Below are 26,950 nucleotides of genomic sequence, written 5' to 3' on the forward strand. Positions count from 1 at the left end.
TTATTATTATTATTATTATTATTATTATTTAGTTTTACAGTTTTACACTTTCATTATCTTTTTGAGACCAAAAGAAAAATAGTACTGTCTGCTGTGACTAGATTTGATCCAAGTGCACAACAGATCAAAAACAGTAGGGAGTGGATAGATGTAACATGAAGGTAGAATATGAGTGCAGTATCTGCAAAACTACTCCTTTATTCTACACTCCAGATTGCTTTGGCACAAGTACCAGTCACCTTGATGTATCCATACCATTTTTGTACATAGCTCACTGTTATTAATTATTGTAGACTGGAAATGGATGGCACTTAAAGAATATAATGTCTTGCCACACTACTGAAATAACCATTGTGTGGCATATACCTCGGATTCAGATGGAAAGCATCACCTTTCACCAAAACACATCCTTGTTTTCCTTTGTTTCCAAACAAAATCTTTTCAGTGCTGTGGATATTACAGTTAAGATGTCATTGAGAGATGAATGAGAAATTATCTTCATCCTGATAACACAGCACTGTACAACTCACTAGTGAAGACTGACATGAAATTGCTTCTTTAAATCAAGGCGCTGTGTTACTATTTTTCTTGCAAAGGACATCTCATCCCCTCAATCTCCTGTTGTATTGCTGAAGGATGTTTCATGCCTTTACCAAGTACGGTGATACTGGAAGACTAGGAGAAAGGAGTCTTGATTGTCAACACTCAAGGTTCGTTTTTATCATTTTTTTTCTATCACTTAGGTAAATATTAAGTCGGGATTATGGTTTATGCAAGTACCTCAGATATATGCACTGCAGTAAATTTAAATCAGCCTTGCTGAACAGTGCTTTAACATTTTCTGCCCAGACACAACTTATGCTTACTTGTCTCTTACCATGCCCATTCAACAATAATGGCCAAATGAATGACATTTTCCTTCCTATTCAGTAAAACAGTCATGATGAGTGCCAAGCAAGTAGAATTTTTCATGTTTAGTGTGAAGAACTGTTACATAAATCTCAGCCCAAAACCAAAATATGGGGAGGGGGAAGGGAAGTGGGGAGGAGGTTGAATCTGAAAACAGAGAACTGGCTCTTTCACATTAATTTTGGGTGTTGGTTTCTTAGGTGTTTTGCTTGTTTATTTAGATGGACAATAATATTGTAATATTCTAAGAAGCTATCTGCATTAGACTAACAAAGTGCCCAGTCCAGGTGCATTCCAGATTTGGGCAGATCTGTGCTTTAGTAAGTCTTTTTTTGCATCAAGGTGAGGTGCAGAATTAGCCCTTTGATGAGGTTGAATCTAAAATGGAACAAAGAAATGATATAATTGCCTGTTGCAATCGCCATGATCTAGATCGTTGATGTACTTAGAATGAAGCTTTTTCACTCAGGGAAGTATATTGATTGACTTTCAGTGATTAAATCCATCTAACTCACCTGAATAAGTACTAAACAATTCATTGAGTTTTGCAGGATGACGTTTTGGTGGCGTCTTCCCCTGATGACTACCCTCACATTCCTGACCACTTTCCTCTTCTATAGTTAGCTCTTCTAGTCACACACTGTGGTGGATTAGACTGTCAGCTTGTCAGAGCAGGGAGACTTTGTGTAAATACAGTCCCTTGTTTAACAGTTCAATCCTGCTTGTGGCTAAAGCTTTTGTATATTAATAATCTGAAAGTGGTATGTAACAGAAATTATTGCAATTAGTGGAGAAACACTGGTGTAAAAGTGATGTAGGTGAAAGCAGATCAGGCCTATTGGTACTGAGTCTTAAAACCTCATTCCTAATAGAAAGGGAAAGCCTGGCTTCCCTCCTTGCTTATCACTTTTCTTCCTTCTGTTTTGTGCCCTTTTTTTCTTACCATGAACTGGTTCTGTCCTTGTACAAGTGCACGTGCAAGTGATGCCTCCTATTCTAGGAGCTCTTGAGCTCACTATTCTGGCAGAAAATCCAGCACAGTAACAACAGCACCAAAGTAGATAGTTTTCTGTTAAATTAGTGAGCTGGAAAGCAAGTGAATGCCAAAGCCAGTGCAAGGAAGGAGGGGGAACCTTAGTGGTTCAGAGAAGTTAGCAAGCAGGGAGAACTGAAATCCTCACCCTTCAGTGGCATTAAACTCTTACATTGTCATGACTGCTTCCTGAACCTCAATTAGTGTTTGTAGATACCACAGGACTTGTTCTAGCAAGATGCTGGAAAACTTTAACTTCCCTCTGGAGCCAGTATGCTCTGGATTGCTGCTATAACTTAGAGTAGAATTTGTCTTAATCAAGATCAAGCTCTGTGAGAGCACAAAAATCTGATTTTTCCACAAGGTTGGATGCTGGCTTCTCAAATCATTCTTCAACCTTCAGTTTGGACATCGTTTTTCCATAATAAAACAACAGAACTTTCCAACAACAGCAACAAAAATATATTCTCAAAATGTAGTTGAAAATATTTGTGTGGCATAGCTTTTTAAATTAGTTGTTAAGTGCAGTCTGAACTCAGCTTTGACACCTTTACAAAGATGTATAATTTCTGTTGGCTTATATGACAGTAAAGGATATGCTTTCTAAAGAGAGAGGTTGATGCCAGGCACTGAGTAATACAACCAGAAACATGGTTAGAGTACAGTTCAGAAAAGCATTTACTATGGGCTCAGCTTTAAGTACATATTTAAGTGAAACATTAATCAGCAAGCATTTTGGTTGCACAGATCTTGGAGAATGTTACTCAGAGATGATATAAGTACCTTGCTGAAACCTTAGGGCCACTAGTTTCTGTTGGACTTCAGTGCAAATATTTAGGTACTTGGTACAGTTTGTGAGTCTGAAAACAAGTGGTGCTGCAAGACATTGAATCAGAACACCAGATTCTTACTGCAGAAAGAATGCCTGTCCCTGCAGCCGCTATTCATCAGAGCAGTACTCTTGACATGATCAGTTGTAAACTGAGTACCAGGACTGCTTTCATGAAGAATTAGCACTTTGGCTTGGATAAGATTGTGCATTTCCAGCAGCAAGAACCTGCACTTACTCTGGTTAATTTTGTTGTCAAGTTCCTTCACTGAGTTTAGTAGGCACCATGTATCTCTGTGCCGGGGATACAAACAGTGCAGAAGCCTTGTAACATGTTGATGCAAATTGATGATGTGAAAGAAAATGAGAGGAAAAAGAGAATCAAATCTGAGAAAGTTCATGTAAACGTGAAAGAAGGAAGAAAATATAGGCTGTGCATGCCAAATCTAGGCACATTTCAAGAAGGAAATCTGTCAAACCATAATTGGTTTTATGTTAGCTGATCTGGAATTGAAAGAAATCTGAATAAACCTGTCTGAAATATCACAATCCACAAGATATCAGGCCTTAATGAATAACAATTCATTGTAAACATTAAAAATAAATAAATAAAAGGAAAACAACATATTTTTATAAACCTTTGTCTAGGAGCTATGTCACAAAGGATTCCTCACGCCACACATGCCTGTATGCCATAGCTATTAATGGCTTTTCATCTTGGGCAGGACAATATGCACTGAAATGCATTACCCCTCCATTTTGAGGATGCTGAACTGAATATTCTTTTGGGTCACCATTAACACGAGTTTAGGTTGCTCAGCATGGCTCCAAGGGGAGTCTATATTCCCATTTTACTTTTCCATCATTCTAAAAATGATAAAACAGCAACTGTTACATAACATCATTCATCTCCCAGTGCTTTATGAACAAAAGTACAATGATCTTATACATGCAAGCAGTGTAAGAGAAAAGGCTGCAGAAGGGAAGACCAGGTTTTTCATAGGGGAGGGTGCTAGGAGAGGCACAAATGTAAGTAGGCTTGGCTGGACTGGGACATCTGAAACATGAGATCACCAGAAGCAGGGAGGGAGGGAGGGAGGGAGGGAGGGAGGAAGGAGAGGGATTCACTCTGTGGTCCCCTTTCTGCTTCCCTGCATGTCTCTGGCTGACTCTACAGTTAAGAACGGAATGCCAGCATCTGTGCACTGGGACCCATCTGGAGGGGGCCACAATGCAGCATGAACAAATCCCTCTTTCATTTTTATTTGGGCTATATAAAGAGAAAATGGCACTTCCGCTGACTGTTCCTCGGCTTCTCCTGTTGCAAACACCACTCTCTGAGGCTGTTCTTGCAGTAGTGGTAGTGGTGATGAGGGCTGTTGAGTCACAGCACATTGAGCACTCTCTGAAGTAGCTTTGCTTCTCCTTGTGCTTCCATCCACTTCAAAATAGGTAACAAAGGAAATACCAGTGCACTTTCTCTCACAGAAAATACATAAGTAAAAAGCTTTTCTCTTCTGAAACACATCAGTGAAGCTAGTTCTGAGGTAAAACAGGGAGACCATTTAGTGGTGTGCAACAGTTCTGCTTAGCCGTAGTGAGTAATGTAGCTGCCCAGCAGAGATTTGTTTGGGTCATTTGGCAAGATATCATGCTCAGTAGTGAAATTTGACAATGTCCTGCAGACAGATTGCCACCGTACTTATGGAAAAATGAAAAGAGAGCTTGATAGACCTAATGACTTTGGTCTTGCAACTTGCCCAGTATAGGGTCAGTATGTTGTATGGTGGTCAACGTGTTGGAAAGATCTCACTAGTAATGAGATTGATCCTGTTCAGGATAGAGGAGCAACAAGAAAACTGTGAGATAACACTTTAACGGAATATTCCTGCTTTTGGTGCAGCTGTCATTGTGTGACCATCAACTTCACTAACCTCCTCTGTTAAGCTAACTTAGTTAATTTTTTAAAATGAAATAGAAAAGATCCTTATAATATTATAGCCATTAAAATCATTCTTCCAAGGCATTCTCCCAAGGCCGTTTTGTGTATTTGTAACTTTTCTAAGTTTTTCTTTCACTGTCTTGTTGTATGCATTAACTGCTCCTCACTTCTCTTTGTTACCTTACTGGATTTCTGTTGCTTTTGCCTTAATTTGAGACCGAAGTGTGCTGATACTCTTCACTGAACTTGGATCATGCTGTCTGATGTTACTGTGGAAACTCATACCAGGAATAAACATGGAAATTCTCCAGTAACTACTTTTGGGTCCACTTGCTAGAATATCCCCCGTATTTGTATGATGAAACATTGTGAAAAATATGGGTATTGTATCATTAAAATCATGGCTAATTATATGAAATAAGAATATTTATGGCAATTGTAATACAAAAAAAGTAAAGCTTGTAATGATATGACTAAAAACTTAATTGGAATTAGAAGTTGCAAAGAAAAATAGCTTATTTAAAGAAAAATAACAGCATGCATACACAATTAGCATTAAATATTGCAGTGCTTCCTTGCTTGTGTAATCTAATATAGTGTCCTTATTTGGTATTTCTTGATTCCCAGGTATCCATATTGTATTTTTACCAGGGCTGAAAAAGGCAAAACCATAGGCAGACCTGGAGTTGTTGTTAACTAATGCATTGAAGATGGTTTGTTTACCTGGAGGCATTTTCTTCCTTCTTTTCTCAGTAGTACCAGCTGGTGTAAGAAAAGCACACTTCTCTCTCCATAAGTACTGAAAGAGAGCATGTTTATAAGCTTTGTTGAAAACACCTAAGGATTGAACCCAGTGATTGTAGCTCTAGATTCTCACCACAACGTCATCACTACTTAACTTTGTCATGTTCTCAACTGTTGTAAATGCATGATGCTAGATTCTCTGCTTGTAGTAGCCGATGGGCCACTCTCCTCTGAACTTATAACTCAAGTGGCCTCTGTAAAGTAATCACATCTTTTTGCCAATGTGGTGAATCCAAAACAGTAATGAGTTGTCCATTCTGCATTCTAAAATCCCATTCCTAGGGCACAATCGGTAACTAGTCTAATTTTTGGAATAGCTTTGAATGCCCATCTTCAAGGCTTTCTTTAGAAATTTTCTGCTAAGGATATATACCTGAATTTTGTTTTCATTTTTACCTGGGTGAATCCAAAAAAAAAAAAAAAAAAAAAAGGTGGATCTGCTTGTTTGGGAAGAGATAGATGCAACAGCCTTTGTAATTTTCTCCTTATTTGGCATGGAAATAAGGTTACCTTTTCCAGTAGAATAATGTTACTTTGAATTTTCATTGAGGTGACATGACTTGGAAATGGCTTCGTCTAACAGTAAAATTAATAACCTTCCTAGCTGGCAACAGAGCATTACAGCACAGGTGGCCTGTATGGTTACTGCAGAATTAATTATCCAGACAGAATTTAGAAGTAAAGTGTTGTCTGTATTAGTAATTCAGACAAGTTGGTTGTCATCAGGAGGATGTTTCCAAAGAAATCACTGCAGGTTGTAACACTTCTCTGACATGCTGGATCTCATTTCTGTGTTTCAACTACAATACGCCACATATACTGTCATTTGCTATTTTGTGGGAAGCAGCCTTTAAACAGCCAGAGATAACTGCCTTTCTTTCATGTTTGTTGTTGTTTTCTCCTCTATAATTTATGTCACCCATTGCAATCCTTCTCACACGAGTGACTGAGGCTGAGGGCTCCCCAATTTTCACAGATATTAACTGAAAAAAAACAAGATCCGAGATGAAGAGTTGCTTCTACAAGTAGAAGTGATTATGTTTTTGCCTTCTATTGATCCTTCACTCTTCCAACTTTGATTATTCCATTCTCAGATTACCCTGGCCTTTACCCTTTGGATTAATACCTCACTGTGCATTCTTACCTTCACTTTTGTCACCGTCCATTTGGTAGTGATAGCAGTCATTACTGCAAAGCAGTAACTGGCAGAGCTGTCCTACTGCTGTGCATAGTAGATGTGATTACTGCTGGTAATTCCACAGCTGCCTCCCTTCAGTTTGAGATGGACACATTGCTAGAGTTAGTTGTGTTTGAAGTTGACGTAGGAAAACATCTTGCTAGAGAAGCCACCTTTGATGGAAATCAATAACAGTACTCGTCTCAAGAGTATTCCATCCTCCTCAAATTTAAAAAGGAAGCCAATTGGGAGATAAAAGTTGAAATATGCAGTCTCTTCTGTCAGTTCATGGCCTCAACCAAGTCCAGGTAGCAGAGGCTGTGTGGTCTGTATCATGTAGGAGTACACAGAGTACATGTACAATGAAGCCTTGCAGCTCTGCTAATGAGAATACAATTGTGTAATAAAAACAGATCCAGGATTGCAGTTTGTGTGAAGATATTGGAAGAAGAAGTACAATTTAAAAATACTAATTGATAGCACCTCTGTCTAAAGGTCTGAGGTATATGCAGGGAGCAGAGGTCAGTAAGGCTGAAATTCCTTTGTTGTGTGGTAGCACTTCACTGGTGGTGTCCTAGTACTTGGTAGCTCCCTGGAAATACATTCCAAGGTTTTCTTTGCTCCCTCCAGAGTTGATAGGGATTAGTTTAGATTCTAACACAAATTAGATACTCCATACTGAATTCTCTCAAGAAAGTTCGGCATAGTTAAATCTCTTCTAGCTCTTCTCTCTTTTCTCTGTTCAGTTGTACGTAGAAATACATGCAGCTGGGAGGGGTGGGGGAGTGGGAAGCTGAACATGATTTGAATTATTTAAGCAGTGTAGCCTTAGAATTTCTTTTCTGTTGTTTAAAATTATTTGAAAATCTGAGGGGGTGTAATTGAGGGAATGCTTAAGTGTTAATTTTCAGAGCAAATTTTATGAGTTCCGCAGTTCAGAAAGCACTATAATTTTCAAGGCAATGCTGCCTTATGTAAAGACAAGAAAGGTTATTGTGGTAGTACTCCAGTAATATAAAATAATGAAATAATTAAAATAATGTCACGTTGATATTATTTTATTATTACGCAATTAATTCTCAGAATGTTCTATTTAGGAAATATAATCTTTAACATGCTTAGAAATTCTGGCCATGAAAGGGAATTGATGCTAAGAAATGATTGGTCTGAAGGGTGAAAACAATTCTGAGAAGTAGTATCTTCCAGTTAAAGTTTACCCACTGTGTTTTGCAGGAAGTAAGATTCATTGGGCCAAGTAAGAAACATAGGGAAGAGAAGGAATCTATAGCTGGGATATCAGTACATTTGCCTCAGAAAGGAATGGTGGCTCCCAGAGGTGCTTCTGTATTACAGCTTTGGGCAAAATACTTACACAGCATCTCAATGGATCATGTTTTAAAAGTCTACTCGGTGTGTTGAAAGAAAGAATGCAGGTACCTCTATTTATGGAGATCCAGACTGTAGATCCTAAGAAGATACCAGCATCCTGTTGGGGGCCTCAGGGAGTAAATCCCAGTAAACATCAAAATTTCAGTCAGATTCCCAGGGCCCACTTTTCCCACACAGTATCTCTGAATGACCTTTTGTGAACATACTAAGTATAGTGGCTCTCATGTCAGTTTGTAGAATGTTTAGAGAAGCCTTGAACCTCTCAGTGTAGTAGTCAAGGCATTTCAGTCTAGATTCCTCTGGAGCCAAGAAGAGCGCTGTTTGATTCTTTAGTGGCCCTGTCCCCATGACTGATGAAGCACAGAAGAGCACTATTAGGTTACTAACTCAGGTAACTCACAGGTTACTCACTCAGGTAACTCACAGGTTACAATGCTTATAACAGGTAAACTACGGCCAAGGTGATAATTAATATTACAGAATGGGGAAAAGTTACTTACAAGAAGCTAGCATTTTCTTATTTTTATTTGTTACCTTTCTCTAATAGTTAATACTGCAGTCTGATGCAGAATTTGCTTGACTGCATAAAAGAATGCCCACAAGCTCGTTCTAGTTGGGTTTGGTGTGTTGTTTTTGTTGTTGTTTTGTTTTTCATCTTGAGAATTTCAGACTGATGTTCTAAAATGAAACCATTTTAAACAGATGCTAGAAGAATTCCAAGAAATGTAAGAGTGATCTCAGTGATGCATACTGATAAAAGAACAGAGGCTGAGGAGTGTAGGATTTTTGAGCATAAGAGGGAAAACACTCTGGATGGCTTGGAAACATTTTTAAAATGTAATTTGCACTGCTTCCTGCTAGTGGAAAATGGGGTAGGTTCTTTTTAGTAAGGAAGCTGAATATTCCACTGAGGCGGAGATATGAATTCTCATAGACATCCTGACTAAATCTATATTAGAAAATGAAATGCTCCCAGGACCATTCTCTGTCACTGAGGCCAAATGGCATATAGCAGCCTGTGCTCTTTCCCTCCATAACAAGGTGACCAGAAGCAGATTGCCTAATGGGTTCAGTTCCTGGCCTGTGCTAATTCCCGGATTGTGCCTAGATAGTATTTGGGAGAGAGCTTTTTTGTACAGACTTGCCAGTGTGACCAGAAGCTTTTAACAGTATAGGTGATTGGGATTAATTGCCCAGGAATATTTCCTCAAACTGTTTAATTGACAAGTGCAGTGTGTCCATTAAATAGCTTCTGTTTCACACTTAGGGCTGAGAAGTACACCCCACTTTGATACTGCACGGTATCTTGCCTTCAGACAATTTCTTGGAGTACCTTAAAAAGCTTTACATATTCCACCTGTTGGTAATTTCTAACCTTAAACAATAGTCAGTCTCTGTTCACTGATCAGAATTATTTCTGCAGAGTTCTGTTCACATCTAATTCTGCTTCCACGTGAACTTGTGTATAAGCAAATATACTAAAAGTCACTACAAAAGTCCCCCACTTTCCTAAGTGCAAGTGGAGAACACGTGAATCTGACAGTGAGAACAGGATACTGTTGCTTTCTTTTTTGTGTGCCTGACTTTTCTGTATGCACCATCCTGTTGTAAGCTATCCATTGTGTGTCAATCACTGCACCTTGTAATTCTGCTTAGGAACTGTAGTACAATAAAGACTCTGGTGGCCAAGCACATTATCTGTTCTTGTTATATGGCAGACTGTATTGGAAAACACAGATAAAAATACAAATACAGATAAAAAATACAAAGAAATTCAGGCAGCAGGAGACCTACAGAGATCTCATTGAAGCCAGTGTCCTTCTCAACAAAATGGTCAGCCTCACCTAAGTGATCTGCAGATATTTGCCTAGCTTGTAACTGAAGATACTTCTGTGCTGGTCCACTCTGTTTACACTGTGGATTAGGTTTATATTCCTTTTCATATATGCTAAAAAGTTAAATTTGGTCCTAAATTTATTGCAAACTGAGAGGGGATTAGTGATAGGTCAAAATATGTAAATACTTTCTGACCACTGTTAGCTTTCAAATGTTTGTGACTTCTCTAAATCCATGTGAGATAGCCTCAGAAATATGTGCATGCAGGAAAGGACTGGTCTGAAAGCATTGCTAAGCTTTTCTTACAAAGCATTAGGATTTTGCATGTAATACTGAAAACAAAACTATTACAAGTGCATGTACCTGTTACTGCTTCCAGTGCTGTAAAACAGTGGAGCACCCAGCACAGGGGTAGAGTGAACCACCACTAGAATTCTTCTGTAGCTTCCAGGAGAATCTGTGTGGCAGCATTTGCTCTGTTGTGGTTGCCAGGGACTGGAACATTAGTTACATTTAGTCAGATTGAGAAGGAAGTGTGATGTCTAGAAGTAAACTTCAACTTCAGATCTTTTCTGATGTGGTAATTTGTAGATCATGACAACAATAACTGCAATAATTTAAGATGTTAATGACCTCAGCCATCCCAACAAATAGGTAAGAAGCAAGTCACTCTGAATGAAGTGTTAAGGGCAGGTAAATGTATCGATGGGATTTCATTGTTTTAGTGTTTGTAGACAGAACAACTTATGATCTTCCAGTAAACCTAGTCTTTCTTCTAATGACTCAGTTTTGTTCTTAGTCTCTGTTTTCTGACAGAGTTTGTCATCCTTCTAGGAGGATTGGCAGGACAAGACTTCTGAGTGCTGGAGACCTGTCCAATTATGGCAATTTAAACAAATATTCTGAAGAATTTCTGCTGTGGAGGGGGTTTTACTCCAGCAAATGAGTGGGCAGGCTTATTGTGGGGTTTATGTCTTATGCAACCGTGAGAACTTGAGGTCTGGAATGCCTAGATCCACCACCTGGAAAGTTTCATTAAACTTCCCAGGGCATCAGTCTTCAAAGTCTGTTTCAGTAATGAATAATCATATTTAGGAATTATTCAATACCTAGAGACAGAACACATTCTTAAATGGATATTAAAAAACAACAACAACAAAACAAGAAGTCAAAAGTATAATTCAAACCAAACACACATTAGAGGTGTAACAAATGGCTAAGTCCCACATAGGATTACAATCAAAGTTTTACAATTTATTAAATGAATAGAGGTAAGCAAACAGCGCTGGGTGCGCCAGGAGTCTCTGCTCCACCAAGACACACACAAGTTACATCAGGCGGCTGGTTTTTATGCTCCTAGGCTCCTACATATTCATTATTACTTCTAGAAAAGGCAGGGAACTAATTATAATTAGTTCCTGGAATCTGAACTCTCCTACTGGTGCATGCGTATCAGTCTCTGGGGGTCCCTCTGGGGGTCTCTTATGCTGAAGGCTCGTAGTCTTCCTCCCAGGCTTTTTTTCTTGTCTTCCCTTGTCCATCTTGGCCGGTTGTCAGAGACTTGTACAGCATCCCCTGCAAGCTTTGTCTTTTAGTCATCCTTCAGCTTTTCACTTCTCCTTAATCTCTTGGTCAGATATCAGAGACTTGCATAGTGTCCCATGCAATAGTCACGATAGTTAGCAGTTATTCTGAAACCCCTTTGTTCTCTTATCCCCTATTGACACGAATTGCTGGACCATTCCTTTGCAAAATACAAGAACTATATACATTAACCACTCAGTTTTTCTTAGACTTGTAGTTATACAAGGGTATGTAAGACAGAAAGTCACATTCCATCATATCATGCGGCCCTAGCATTGTTCCATATTGACACAAATCAGATGAACACATTTCACAGAGGTAAGTGACCAAAATCATTATGGGAGCTGGTAAGGAGAAGGGGCTTTTCTAATAATTAGCCTTGGAGAGAGAAGTTGTGATGTCATTATTGCAGTGTTTATGGGCAGAGTGATATATATTTAAAATATTTCAGGATTCCATCCGGCCCTTTGTTCACTCTGTGAATTAGTCCTACTGAAACCAACTTTTGTTCTGTTCCAGCAGTCCTACTCATATAGACTTGAGGTTTGCAGTCATGTCCTTTTCCCTTGAGTTTTGACAGACTAAACAAAGCAGAGACCTCTCTTATAGTGTTAGCATGTTGAGAACATGTGCTGTGGGGAGAAGAAAGTGTGAGGTAGAATACTGATTATTGTCCAAACTTAGCTAGCTACTTAGCGTAGCACATCTTGCTCATCTATATGTATTTCCTAGCAGGTAATGCTGGGAAGGTGTGTGAAGGGCCCACATTTGGAAGAGACAATAATGGGAGACCAATGTCTGTAGCAAAGTGCTCATGCAAAAATGCTTCTTCCCTGGGGAAGCTCTCCCACAGCTAGATGTAGTGTTATCTAGCTGTCTGGTTCTAATTCCAGGACTGCAAAGAGAGCATGGCTCTTAAAACTCTGTCTGGGATTTTTATTTTTGTATTTATTTATTTATTTATTTTCTGCTGTTGGGTAATTAACCCAAGCATTCAAGAATCAGTCTTTAATTTCATATACCATCCATTCTTTATCCCCCAAATCCATACTACTTCTTTATCTGATTTTCTAATTGAATTATAATGGGTGTAAATGCACACTGTTAAATTTCCTCCTGTTATTTGCATAGAACTCAGAGACAGGAGCCAGTGTAACATACTTTGAATTTGTTTTCCTTTTAAGAAGGAGTTTTCATTTTAGATTTAATTATTTATTTATTTTTCCTGGGCTAATGCATGTCTGATGTCAGGCTTCCCAGATGAGAATGGTTAGACTGGTGCTGACATTTTTAGAAATATGTGCAAATGGAAAAATATCCTGGGAGTTCTGCCAATGGCTGATTCTGTAAAGTTTTAGAGTCCCTGCTGAACAGGAGACATGAGCCAGGTACCTTTATAGAAAAGAAGTCTTACTCATGAAGTACCTACTTGGGTGTGTTCAAGGAGTGCCTTCTCAATTTAAGAAAAAAGCAGAAGGGAATTCCAGAAGATTCTGATTCTGTTAGGAGATACTTATTCACCTTTCAGACCAAATGATAAACAGATGATTTAGCATCTTTCTCAAAGGAAGGCACAACTACAGCAAAAGATCCTGGCAAAAACAAAACAAAACAAAACAAACAAACAAACAACAACACACACACACACACACAAAAAAAAACCAAACAACAACAACAACAACAAAAAAAAAACAAACACCACACACACACACAAACAACAACAACAACAAAAGATTTTCCAAGGTTTAACATGCAAGGATAACAAACAAAGTGGTTCAGACAAATTTCCTTCCTGATCCATGGCTATTCCTTCTAGTTCGGTGCTGATGTGACTGGGACAAAATAGTGTAGAGCTGAGTTGATTTGCAGTGAGTCCAACCTTTTCATTTCACACTGAGATGGCAGAATTTGGAGGATGAGTGCAGTTGATTAGTAGTGCTATGAATGTGAATTTTCATAGGCTTTGCAGCATGCTCATTTTAACTGTTCTCAACAGAGCAAATGTCTCATTAACAAATAATAGTCTTTCACGGTGTGCAGGTCAAATGCTGCTCTTTACTCAAGGAGAAGCAGACCACCCTAAGTGAACAGGGGATTGTACATGGGTTAAACCAACACGGGATATACCCTAAGGGTACAATATCAGTGCTTGCTGAGAGCAGATTGGCTATGTCTATATCCAGGGCTGCAGGCGACTCCCGCTGTGTTGCTGGCTCTGTTGAGTTTGGATCTCTGTAGGAGCCTGGGGCCAGGAGCTGGTGCTTTTCACTGAGGCAAAATAGTGCTCAGTGAGTGGCAGGACCTCAGCTCCAGCTGAGCTCAGTGCTTAGCCCCGTCTGCTGACTGGCTGTGTCTTGCCTCTGTGAGAAGCAGAATCTGCTGAATTGCCCCATGGGTCAGTGCTCAATAGGATCAGCAGCTCTTCTTCCGCCCTGCTTGGCATATTCTGTGCAGCTGGCTCTCCCCTCTCCCCTGATGAATGGTAGCATGTTTGAAGCATGCACCATTGTTTTCCCAGCATGAGAACATTTTGCAGAGTCAGCAGTCTCCAGAGCCCAGAATGCTTCATCTCATCATCATCTCTTTTCTGTTTACCTTATGTTATGTTCACTTGTTGACAAGGCCGAGTGGATGTGGCTGTGCCTGGTGCTGCACATACCAGCCCGTGTGTTGTGGAGTGCATATTCTGTCCTTGGCAGGGCTCCCTGGTCTGGCTTATATTATGGATGGCTCCCCACTCAGGGACACTGTGGCTTATTGGTGGTCTGAGCAGAAAGTCTAGGTACAGCTATTTTGACATATGTTAGGACTTCTCTGCAACTGCTGTGTGGAGTACCACAGAAATAGAGTATATCAGCCTTACAGAAGACAGCATGTTGAACTGAGTTGGATCCATTCTGATTCATTCTGTAAAAGGATTCGATTGTTTCCAAGGGGAGAGTTTTTTAGTTACTCTGTGTTTTTGGTTTTGTCTTTTGTCTGTAGTTTTTGAATGTCTTGGCTGTTTTAAAGCAAATTTGGCAGGACTCTAGCCTTAAAAAAAATATTTTAAAACTTTTGTAAAGGTAGCTGAGTGCACAAAGAAAAGATAGCCAAATGAATACTGCTCTTCTTAGGGAAAAGTTACTGCATTAGCTTTCCTAAAATCGTACTCTATGAATACAGGAAGGACATAGTGAATGAAATACATTATTAAAAAAATGTATTCATGGACTTCTCTGAAATGTAGCAAATACTGATTAGATGCCATTTATAGAATTACAGCAAGAAGCAGAGTTGTGCTTAGTAATATGGCAAATAAGAGCATATTTAGACAGAGTCCTTACGTTCTTCTAGCAGTACATTCAGAACAAATTTCAGACTTCTAACTTCTCCTAAAGTCCGTTGTAACTGAGAGACAGAGACAGACAGGCAGAGACCAAGAGACCTCTCCTGATTTCAGTGAGTTTGTGGCCAGGTTTGTCATGGTCTGTCTCATGCCATCCTGGTGTTTTACAAGTTGAGGAAACAAAATCTTGAAACCAAAACTCGTATTCTTTTCTGCTGCATTGAAGTGGAGTGCTTGGAGGGTTAGGAAAGAGTTTTCAAGAAAGCTCTCTCTTTAGTATTAGACTTTAAAAAGGCTGAGTTTAAGTAGATTAGTTTGTATGCCCCATAGCATCCATGCACAGCAGTAGTGCTAGCTGCAGCTTGTTTTCTTCCTGGAACTGAATAACAGCTCGTCCTATTTCCTTTTGTAAGAATAAAGTACTATGCAGAGAGTTTATTGATTCCTCCCTACTTACCAACCAACTATCCATACGTATTACTTCCACTGGTGGCATTTTCTTTATGGGATAGGACTTCATGGCCTGCTTTGAGAATAGATGGTAAGAAAAGCAAGAAATATTACTGTGCTGTGTTTAAAATGGGACCTGAAAAGCATAACTGGGCCCTGAACTACTTTCCCAAGGTCACATAGTGCCAGGGTGCACGACAGAGAATGTATTTCCTGAATGGGATACTAATATCTTAATTTTAAGTACCATGTGGTCACACTTGCTGCCAACATGTCTTACAATCATAAACTCAAATGAAAGTGTTAAGTATACCTGGCCAGAATTACTGTCAATTTAGTGACATCTAGTAGAATAGTTGTTATATGCAATTTGCTGTTGAATTTACAAATTTGTTTATCACTTCTGCTACTGGCCATTGTGATCTGTTTTATTTACATTCTCATACAGTGTTCATTACTGATTCTGCATTCACCACCTCCAACAATGCTGTAAGAAATGTATCTAACAGCCTTGGTGTATTGTTTCTCTCATCCTCTCCTTGTGAGAGCTGTAAGAAGTGAAGCAATTGGGGATTTTAAAAAGGAAATATGGATATACATGTATTAACAGTATGTGATTTCTAATAAGGCAGCACAGAAAGTACATGAGTGTACAATGAAGTTTGTTCCTTAACCTTCAGTCTTTAGCTCAGTCCAGAAAGTGTTATTTCCTGTTCCCTTTTGGTAGGAGGTTTTGCTATGCTTGAGGAAAAGGTTCAATCATTGTAACTATCAACTCAGAGCTCTTAGCTATTATTTATTTATTTATTTATTTGTAATATCTTGGGTTGAAATTATGGATCATCCTGAAGTCAGGGCACTTAAACTTCATCAGTTCATATATGGAAAATTTGTGGGGGAATTAGAAGGTGTTTGGTCTGTTGCCATTGCTAAGAAAGAGTACAGCATTTTGTCGTCATTGTAGTGATGGCTTTCTTGTGATATCTGTTTAAAAAAAATGGTAAAATTCTCTCCAGATCAAACACTAGCAACATTTTTAAGTTATTACTATGCAAAAATGCAGTATATGTAACAATGCAAAAGTAGACAGGAAAAGCTCTACATTTGAAATCTGTTTTTTTTCAATTAAGCTTATGATGCTGTGAAGTCTGACTCATGGTTGTCAAATCCTCAGCCTATTCCATTTTGTGAAAAAACAGCCTTTTTTGAATGATAATAAATACTGCAGAAAGACTACAGAAGAGGAGCATAGGCACACAGAACCTGACTTTGTATCCAGTAAGGAATTCAAAATTTTAGAAAAATCTTCATCAAAAGCCTTGTGAATTATTTTGTTTCCCTTTATATTCTTGCATCATTGGAAAATAAATATAACAATCTGCTGCAATACAAATAGAATATAATCTGCTATTTTCTCTTGACCATTGTGAAAGTCTGCTAGAATAGTCAAAGAATGGCATGCACGCGGTTTGTAAAATCATTTTGCATGAAGGGATTTCAAAAAGCTTCCCCAAAAGCTACCTACAAGTTATTAACTCACATTTGGGGACCATCTGCCTAGTAGCTTTTCAAAATAATTCTATAAGCACACAGGCTAAAAGCAAGGAATATCTTACAAAAGCATCTTTTACAGAAATAAAAAAAAAGAGAGAGAAAGAGAGAGAGAAAGAGAGAGAGAGAGAGAGAGAGAGAGAGAGAGAAAGAAAGAAAGAGAAAGAAAGAAAGAAAGAAAGAAAGAAAGAAAGAAAGAAAGAAAGAAAGAAAGAAAGAAAGAAAGAAAGAAAGAAAGAAAGAAAGAAAGAAAGAAAGAAAGAGAGAAAGGAAGAAAAGGCAAATCCCCAAATAGTTGTTCTTTACCTTTTGTTACTTCTATAGGTTATAAATCATAAGAAGGGACAGAAGTGTAGCTGGGGCATTGCCAAAATATATACATGTTCTGAGAATCATCATGCAGTTTACATTATAGAATTTTGGCCTATTTTGGTTGCAGCTACATTTGTTTGGGCAAAATGCAGTGTCTGTGATATGGGCATTACTATGGGTCATCAGACCTTAGGACGTTACAGCAATTTTCCTGCTGTAGAGAAAGACCACATGTCGGAGATAGGTTTTTTCAAAAGCTGTAAGGCTTCATTTACATGGGAACACTTTGAAAACTTAATCTGAATAATAGCTAGATCTGATGTGTGATGGTGTGATGACTTGAAGTGGTACATACACCTCTGTAAATAAACACATTTGGAATAAAGGTAAGTCTGACTCAATATAACTAAGTCCATATCAGAATATTGAAACAAATTTAAACTTTATTATTTTAAAGGAGAATGACTGCGCAGGGACTAAACAGACTAAAAATGACTTTTTCCTAGACATAAAATCCCCATTTTTAAGAGTCATTTGATAAGTCTGAAAGGACTGAAAATCATTGACAAACTGCCATGCCATGTTTATAATTTGCTGTAAACAAATGGCATAATTTTACAATGCACTCCTTTTGCCATCTGTAGGTGTTGAATGCAATCAGTATGAGCCAGTATGAAGTACAGGTAGAATTGAGAATGACCTGTGCTGCTCAATATGCAGATATGTCATAGCTCTCATCAAATTTCCTGGCTATTGAATGAAGAGTAACTTAATCCTGTGAGCTATGAACAATACTTTACCTTTCCTAGTTGCAAAACAGACTGGTGACCTGGAATTAGGGTCAGAGAAATGTCTGCTCTATTTTTATTTGATTTGAATTGTATCTGGACTCTGAAGGCGTGATACTCTACTACAGAATTTAATGGAAAATTTGCTACTGGTTTCAATAAATACGGGTTTAAGCAGCACTCCTGCTGATTTCAGTAAACTTTCCTACTATCAGTTGGATGGAATAGCAATGTGTCTGCACCTTGCTCAGAAAGAGTGAAAAAAAAACACAGAGACAGCAGTTTGCAAAAGGTTAAGGATGAGATAATTATTATTCACTGTCATCTCTGAACTTAAATTATGATTCAGATTGGTTCTGTGCTCTCCAGAAAGGCATCACATGGAACTATTTAAGGCTGGGTGTCACTGTCAGTGCATAATGTTTAACCTGGATAAAATGGAGCTATAGAAGGCAGGAGGAATTTGAGGCAAATGGGACTGGGGAGTTTCCTTAAGAAAACTTATCTGAGGAGTTATAAGTAACAAAGTGATGTTTAAAGACATTGTATAGCGTCATAGCCACACTAATACTAAGGATTTGAAAAGATAGCTGGAATAGCCATTGATTCCATGTTTTTATTGTCTATAACTTATAATTGTGGATAATCTGGATATTCCCTTAAATATCCTGCCCCTTTGGAATACAGTTAAGTATTTTCCCTGTACAATTTCCTGTGTCACTAATTCCATGGCTTAATTGCATGCCTTGTAAAAAAGTATTTCCTTTTCCTGTTTTTAAACTTCCTGACACATATTTTATTGATTGTCCCTAGCATATTTTTCTCAGTGAACAAAAAGTCCTAGTCTGATTTACTTTGTTCTCTCTAACATACATTTTGCCGAAAGTCTTATTTATATCCTATATGAAGTAAATAACCCAGTCTTTTCTACAACTTTACATATGATGGTTGATCAAGACCCTGGACCATTAGCATATTTTCTGGGGGCCTTTTCATATGTTTTGAACTCCAGCATCTAAATCTGTTCACAGGATCCTAAATGGTGCTGATCCACTAATTAATGTAAAGGCGGCATGACATTTTCAGCTTCATTTTATTTTCCACATGCACCCTGGCATCTTCATAGCTTTGATTGCAGCTTGCATAGTGATCAAAACCTTCACTTAGCAGGTAGTAAAGGCTGTGTCTGCACTGGTAGTCCTTCGCAGGAACTGAAGAGGAGCACTTACCCAAAGTGGGTGCTGCCAGGTCTTCTGGATGTTCACTGTGGTGAGAGTTGGGCATATTCAAATTTGAATGCTTCTGTTGAACATTCTGGCTATCTTGTCTTTGAACTGCTTGCATAGACATTCCCAGAAGTATTCTAGCCTTTTTTTTTTTTTTTTTTTTTTTTTTTTCAGAATGTATACAGATATTTATATCCCTGTAATGCTTAGGAATATTTTTTCTTTATACATGATATTGTTATAAATTTTACTGGCCATTTAGGTGTATATTCATCTAGCTTTTTCCTCCTTCTGAAGGCCCTCAAAGTTCTTTTTTGTCCCAAATAGTTAAAAAAGAAGAAGGGGGGGGGGGGGGGGGGGGGGAAGGGCATGATACTTTATTTCACTTCCACCTCTCCAGAGGAAATGTAAATGTTCAAGAAAAGATCAACATGGACCAATGATGACAAGAGATGTGTTAGTGACAGTGACAGTGGACATTCAATAGGAATAAATGACTGCTGCATTCACTGTAAAATTGTCCCCTGAATACAGAATAGGATGTTATGATCTGCTGAGATCTAAAAGTTTTGATTTACTTGTTTCTGTAGGCTTCAGGAGGCTGAGATAGGTTAGTGAATGCTCTAAGTTATGAGGAGCAACAATGAATGATAAAGGACTCCACTGAGCACTGACTGGGTCTGTTAGCCATTTGGAGCTCAATAATCTTATTTCTCTGGAGATGTTCAAATGTTGCAGTGAAAGTAAATCTGTGTGTCTTGGCTGTGGGTGTGTGAGACTCTGCTGAAAGACGGTTTCATCCTTTGCTCTTTTCAATTTGTGAATGGCCTTGTTCTTTGAACAACTAGCAAAGACATTAGTGAGACTGCCTTATCAAGCTGTCCTGCTAATTTTGACAGCCTCTGTGAGGCTCAGAGAGACAACACCTCCTACAGGCTCTAGCAACACCTGTTGAAGTTATATTCTGTCAGACACAACATTGCCTTGCCAGCCTGAATTTGCCTTTGCAGCTGGTAGCTTTAGGACCAGAAACCTGCCCAATACTTCTTTGTGTTGAGGTAGATGGTATTGTTTCAGCTGACTCTTTATTTTTTCTGATGTTATTATATTCCTGGTCTTCATTCCTAGTTCACAGAGAAGTATGCCCTCACATAGCCTGGGCAAAAGCAGGGACAGAGGAAAAGCAATGCCTCAGGATGATCACTCTCATATTAATGAACATATCAGGGCTGATTTAATTAAATAGCATGCATGAAAATGAAAAGCTAATCTGACCCTTTTTGTGGCAGTTAAATTGTGCAGTTTAGATAATTACCAGTGTCTGTCTCAAAAACAATAGGCCCAGCCCTGATTCTATTCAAATCCTTGGAACTTTGCCACTGACTTCCCAATGATCTGAATTGAACTCAGCATTCTCTTTCAGACAGAGAAGAGGATTCTGACAGGAGAATAGTATACCAAATCAGTGTGAGTGACTTGGGACTATAACCAACATTAGAGACTCGGGTTCAAGTTGCTCATTAGAATACTGACAACTTGGGGTTTGAAGTGGCTGTTTGAAATACCAAGAGGATATCTTCTAAATCTGCTTTTTCGTTCTCATCCCTTCCATCTCTTCCCCTCAAAACTCCTCCAATTAATCACATCTACTGCCTAGCACATATCAAAAAATAGTGTAGATCAACCTTTAAGCTGCATTTGACTACCTGGCTGCTGTGTCTGGGAATGTGGCAAGACACAGGAATCTTCCGTTTTAATTTCTTTTTTGTGTATGTTTAAGAGTGTTTGCTGTTTCCTTGGGAAGTCACAAGGAGTGAGACCATTCTTTTCATGTTTTTAGTTAGCATCATGTTTAGACTGGCCCAGAAACAATTGTACAATTGTACAGTTACTGTCCAGGACTCATAGTCTTTCAGCCTACAGTGCCCTTACATAATTTCATCAATCATGTACAAGCAGCTGTCACAGAGACATGTTGTGGGATAAGCTTTCTTGAGGAAGGAATTTCAAGATATTGTCTGCAAGAGCTTGTAAAGACCTAGTGTCCCATCTGAGAACCTTTCCCAGAGAACTCTGAACTACATGTAAAACAGGCATGTTTCCATACTGCATATCTCTTTTGAGACCTAACATCCTCAAAAAAAAAAAAAAAAAAAAAAAAAAAATCACTGAAAAAGTACCTTGCTTGTCAACTACCGGTGAGCAGTGAGCACACTGGACTGTGCCTCTGCAACTTCCCTCCCTTGTGTTTGGATCACCTGGATGAGACGTGCAAGGAAGTGCAACAACACAGTACCAGCCTGATGTGAATGAAGAGTTCCTGTTTACAAGTGATTTCCCAGCTGTTATGAGCAATCATTTTTCTGGACTTTTTTGCCTCTCAGATGATAAGACAAACCTGAAAACTAAGATATTTCAAAAGCCCCATTTACTTCGTATAATCATCTTAGAACAGCTCCAAACAAATACAGATTCAGGACAAGAGACTGCAGCTCAGCACTACTTGAAAATATTGTTGATGTGAGTTTTACAAGCAAAAAGTTTTGTTTAAGTCAGTAGTACCAAGGAGCCTGTCTATTGAACAGAAAGCCCACAGCTGCTCACAGCAGGACACTGCTGCTTTAACAAGCTTTTCTCTAACTGCTCCAATACCCTGTAGCGGGTGGTTTATGTTGTTGTTGTAATCATCTATCAAACTGCAACATCATTTATTGTCCTGAGGTGCTGACTCTAGTGGAAGCTTCTACTGCAGTTTTCCCAGGCTTCATTTCAGGTCACTAATCATATCCTCCGCAGGCTTTTGCATGGATTGTCCTCCAGCTGGAGGAATTATCCAAGAGAAATGACATGACTTACCAGTCTGGGGTCACATTTCTAGATTGTGAGTGGACTGAGGGAAGCTTCTGTCCTTTGTCTTCATGGAAGACCTGACATTTGAATGTGGTGAAGATGTGCAAGCCTTCAGTCTTAGTTCTTTCTCACGCACATCCTCTTCCCTCCAGGCAGCCAGCTACATTGGGAATGGACAAGAAGAGAGAGCAGAGGATGTGATGGGTGACTTGAGCTGGCATCTGGATGCTGAGCAGCAAAATGTCTCTGCTGGCTTAGGTTACCAACAAAAGATTTGTTGCCTTGTCTCTGAGTCACCATCAGAAATCCACATATAGGACTTGAGTTGAGTTGACAGTATATGAAGTTTGCCCCGAGATGAATTTGGAGAACAAAACAGTGATAGGAATAAAACATATTTTTCTTTATTTTGTTTTGTTTTGTTACCTGCAAAACAAGATTTGACAGAGTGGAAAAGCAGGAGGCCACATGATTTAAAAGGGATAGATAAAGGGCTAGTTGAGACCTTTTGGCAGATTTGTTTGTGAAAGCTGGAATAATGCACTGTAGCACAAATGATCCCTCTGCTAACCTTACCCCATATCCAAGCCATTCCTACCTACCATCTCAGCAAAAAAGCAGAACACTGACTAAATACTTGCTAAAGTCCTTGGAGACCTCACTGCTCCAGTAGCTGTGTGAGACAAATATTGTTACTGAGTGGAATTCTCAGCCCTGAGATTCTCTTTCCTGATACAAGTGTCGTTTTTTGGTAGGATGCAGATATTCCACTGACAAGGTTTCTTTGACTTCTCCTAATGAAAAAGGAGAAAAGATGACCATCTAGCCTTAGATTTATAATATTCTTGAAGGAATACATGGTATCCAATTGCTAATTCACATGTTATTGAGGTATTCCCTCTAACCTAGGGAGTTCACAAAAGAAGTGAACCCTCTCTGTTCTTGGCTTCTGTTTGGTTAGAAAATGCTCTCAGGAAAATGGAGTTGAAAGTGCTGATTCTTGAAAGAGGTCTCTAACACTCAACAGAAACATAAAGAAATGAATGGAATGGAATGGAATGGAATGGAATGGAAATAGCCTAGAAAACTGTGTTTCCTATGATCACTGTCATTTCTGGAATTTGATAATACTCAGATTCCTGTCTAGTTATTTCTGGATTTCAACAGAATCTAGAGTCTAGGACTCGAGAAGATGAGTCCCTTAAGAAGTGTGAATACAGGTTTATACTGCAGCAGACTGGCATGGGATTTTGTATTACAGTACCTAAGCATGCAATTACTAAGGGTTTAAGCATCTAATTCCTCTTATGACCTGGCCTTCATCACATGTCTGCCGGTGAGGGATGGCTCTCACTATTCCATATCAGGTAACTGTGTTTTGGGTTCATGAAGCATAAATCCTTGATGGTCTGTCTATTGTGGCATCTAAGATCATGCCCTAAGGTGATAAAGCTAGTCAAGAAATGTGTAATGAACAGCTATTTTATTGATACTGCATTTCATTAACGTGTCTCAAAGGGGCCCGCAACACCTCACAGGAGGAGGCTAGTAATTTTTCTAAAGGTTTTGTACAGTGTCAGTTTTCCTTAAGACTACCAGAAATTTGAATTTTTTAACCCTTTTCATATCTAGGGACATTACCAAGGCAATATGAACAGGAAGAACTTCAACCTTCACAAGTACTGAAGACTGATTGCTAGAGAAACTGCACAAGTCAGAGTAGTTGCATGATAAATCAGTAAATAATTCTGTCTCTGTGCTTTTCAGAGTGGCCTGGAGCTCATGCAGTAGTGCAGGTCTCCAGATGGCTTTCCACGGCATCGTCTTCCATAGCACACCAATGAGCCACAGGACTGAGACAGAAATTCCAGTGTGGGGAGGGTGTGAGTCATGAGACGGTGAGTTGAAAGAAACAGCAGGATAAAAATAACAGAGCACAGTATGATGCAGAATATTAATCTCTTACTCTGTGTTATCCTAGCTTGTATTACATACACTACTATATTATACCGTAGATGCTCTACTGCTCAAAACTGACCTCTGTATGCTGCTCTGAAAGATTACGGCTCAGGATGCCAGTTTACAGGGACTTCTAATACTTGTGCCTTTAAGTAGTCTGACAATTCTTAATCAAGTTCATACAGTAAAAACATGTAATCAAAGAGTATAAAAATGCCACTTTTGCAACATTCATCATTTCTATATTTTATATGAATATGTCAAATTAAGTTAATTTTAAATTACAAAGAAAATTCAGTTAATTTTAAAATAAAAACAAAAACTGAAATAATTTTTCTTTTAAAATTCCTCTCTTTTTCCAACTTTTTTTTTTTTTTTGGTTTGTTTGTTTGTTTGTTTGTTTGTTTCTTCCTGTTCTCCAGGAACAGGAAAGAAAGAAGAAAAGTACAAAAATACTAAGAAAGCTGACAAAAAAAAATCAACTTTGATTCAAGCTAACACAATTCAGTAGAGAGAAAAAAAAAAAAAAGTAGAAAAAGCAGAGGAAAATTTAGGTATTTAAGTTTGAGATGTCATTCCCTATTTTTCTACTCAAATCTACCACTCCATCCTGGCTGAACTTCATGCTGAGAGAATTAGTCACAACAGAATTAGGAGCCCTCATAGGGAACCACTGTTTTCAGTTCAGCTGTTTGAAGTATTTGAGTAAAACATCTAACTCAGTCACCTTGATGCCTCCTACAATCAATGGAACAAGAGAGTGATCTACAGAGAGCTATTTGAAGCTTAGGAAGCCTATTACCATGTTATTTCTCAATTCAGTCACGAATCTGGGCATCATAACGGCAGCAGGAAACTCTCCTTTAACTTCAAAGGGTACCATCTCTGGCACTAAGTTTTCACTGCAGATTAACACACAGACATCTCTTTTGGAAGAAGACATGTCTTTTGTATTCGGGGATAGGAAGAAGTGTTTATTTTACTTCATATGGATTCAGTTCAAAAATTTTCAAATGGATTTCATGTGGCTTTTTTTATGTTAAGTCACAACTGAGGAACATGAAAACAAGTGACAGGGCAACCTTCTCTGACAAGCAGCAAGGTGACAGTGTGGTCCCTGTGCTGCAGCTCTCAGAATGTGGACAGATGTTTGTAGGGTTCTCCCTCCTACTTGTCCTTTCAGGCTGCCTGAAGGAGTGAAGCATCTGCACACACATTGAAAAAAGGTGCTGTTAAATCATGACCAATCTAAAGACACATGATTTAAGTCAGGCATGTGTTTGTAAAGTATTATGGCTGAGGTGTATGTTTATGGTCAGAGCAGTTCTCACTCCCTTTCAGACCCAGTTGAAAAGAAATTCTTCAGTTCCTGTAATTGAAACTACTTTGATTAATCCTTTTTATTTATTTTTATTTTTATTTTATTTTTCTTTTTTTTTTTTCCCATGTTTTGTCTTACAGAGTCTGCCTAGGAAGCTATTTTGGAATATATGTTCTATTTCTTTTTATACTGGTTTTAAGCAAACAGTTATTTTATATTTTTATTTCCATCTATTTAATTTATTCTTTATATTTCAATTTATTTAACTTGTTCTTATGTTCTTATGTATCATGTCTTTTTATTTTCCAATACATAAAGAAAATACATTTATTTTAGAAGTTATAGAAAAATTGAAGTCATTGTAATCATGATGTGATGCCTTTGGAACACATTTTGTTTACTATTTAGTAGCCACTGTTTTTCTTAGGACATTGTTTGTTTGAATGTAACTTTAAGCCCAATAAAGTTCCAAGGACTAATCTCTTGGAAGGGGATATTTTTGGCCTATATTTTCAGAGTGGGAGATTGGAATTAGAAAAGGGTTTAAGTATTTAGGCCTCTATTCAACTCTGAGGTCAGGGGAAATCTGTCCATTGGAAATAGTCATTTTACCAGTTGAATTAGTTGCATGTCAAAATGCTCAGCATGAAGGGGTTGTTACATTTACTGTATTCATTGCAAGCAGATAGGTAGGCCTTGTACCGTGTATATTACTGCAGGGGAGCTGACCTATTTTTCTGAAGAGAATAAAGCCCTCCATAAAAATCTAATTTGCAAGAACAGTAATAGGGGAAGCAATACTGTTTTCCTGTAGGATGTTTCATTATGCATAAAATTGATGAAGGAAACCTTTCCAGCAGGAAAACCACTGATGATGCTTAGTGACACTCAGTTAATATTAGCACTTCTGAAAGAAAAGTGAAATAATGGTGCATTTTTCACTTGAATCTAAGCCATTATTCTGTATGCAGTGTAGAGCCTAATGATTTTATCTTGATACTTTCTATAGTTTTTTGCATTACCTAAGTGTGGTTGCTTTCCTCTTGCAGATACTGACTATTGGGAAGATACTGTTGCAGAGACTGAAACCAAACATATTTATTCCTTGTTCTCAAATCATCTTTGGTTAGCAGAAATAGCTGAAAAAACTTTCACCTGGACAAATAACTGTGATATCCCCATGAAGCATGCACTCTCAGTGAGATGGATTTCTTCTTTCAAACTGTTAAAAGCCTGTTCTTCTTGGAGGTTTCTTTCATAGAGAAATTGTTTAGTACTACAAAAGGAGTGTTCAGAGTGCAATAAAAATTCAAAACTTTTGAATTCACTCCCAGGCACAAGAAGACCTAACTACCTGAGCTTTTGTTTGGAAATAAATAAATGTCTCTTTTTATCCCCCAAACCACTGGGGCTCTGTGCTTTCTCTTTTGTAAATAAGTTCTTATACTTTGGGTAACTTTTACAATGTTTCTAACATAGCAAATTTTCTCATTGTTCTGGAAGAAGATTCAAATGTTGGTTCTTATTTGCATTCATCTTTATTTATTTTGTAATCTTGAGATACGTTGCATGTCTGGAGTTTGTATTTCAACTTTTAACATAAAACTGCTGTACATACAAATCTAAAATGCATCTGAAGATTAGTCTAATCTTTCATGTGAT

The 26,950-nt window shown here is 38.3% G+C and overlaps 1 long non-coding RNA gene across 1 annotated transcript; it reads left to right on the forward strand.

The window, feature by feature from the left end:
* Positions 1-26,647, forward strand: LOC309875087. Its single transcript, XR_014316976.1, has 3 exons — positions 1-710; positions 23,776-23,906; positions 26,338-26,647. It is a non-coding gene; the product is annotated as an uncharacterized lncRNA (long non-coding RNA).
* Positions 26,648-26,950: the final 303 nt, after the last annotated feature.

The sequence above is a fragment of the Aythya marila genome (assembly GCF_965140915.1).
Source record: "Aythya marila genome assembly, chromosome: 1".
Taxonomy (NCBI): domain Eukaryota; kingdom Metazoa; phylum Chordata; class Aves; order Anseriformes; family Anatidae; genus Aythya; species Aythya marila.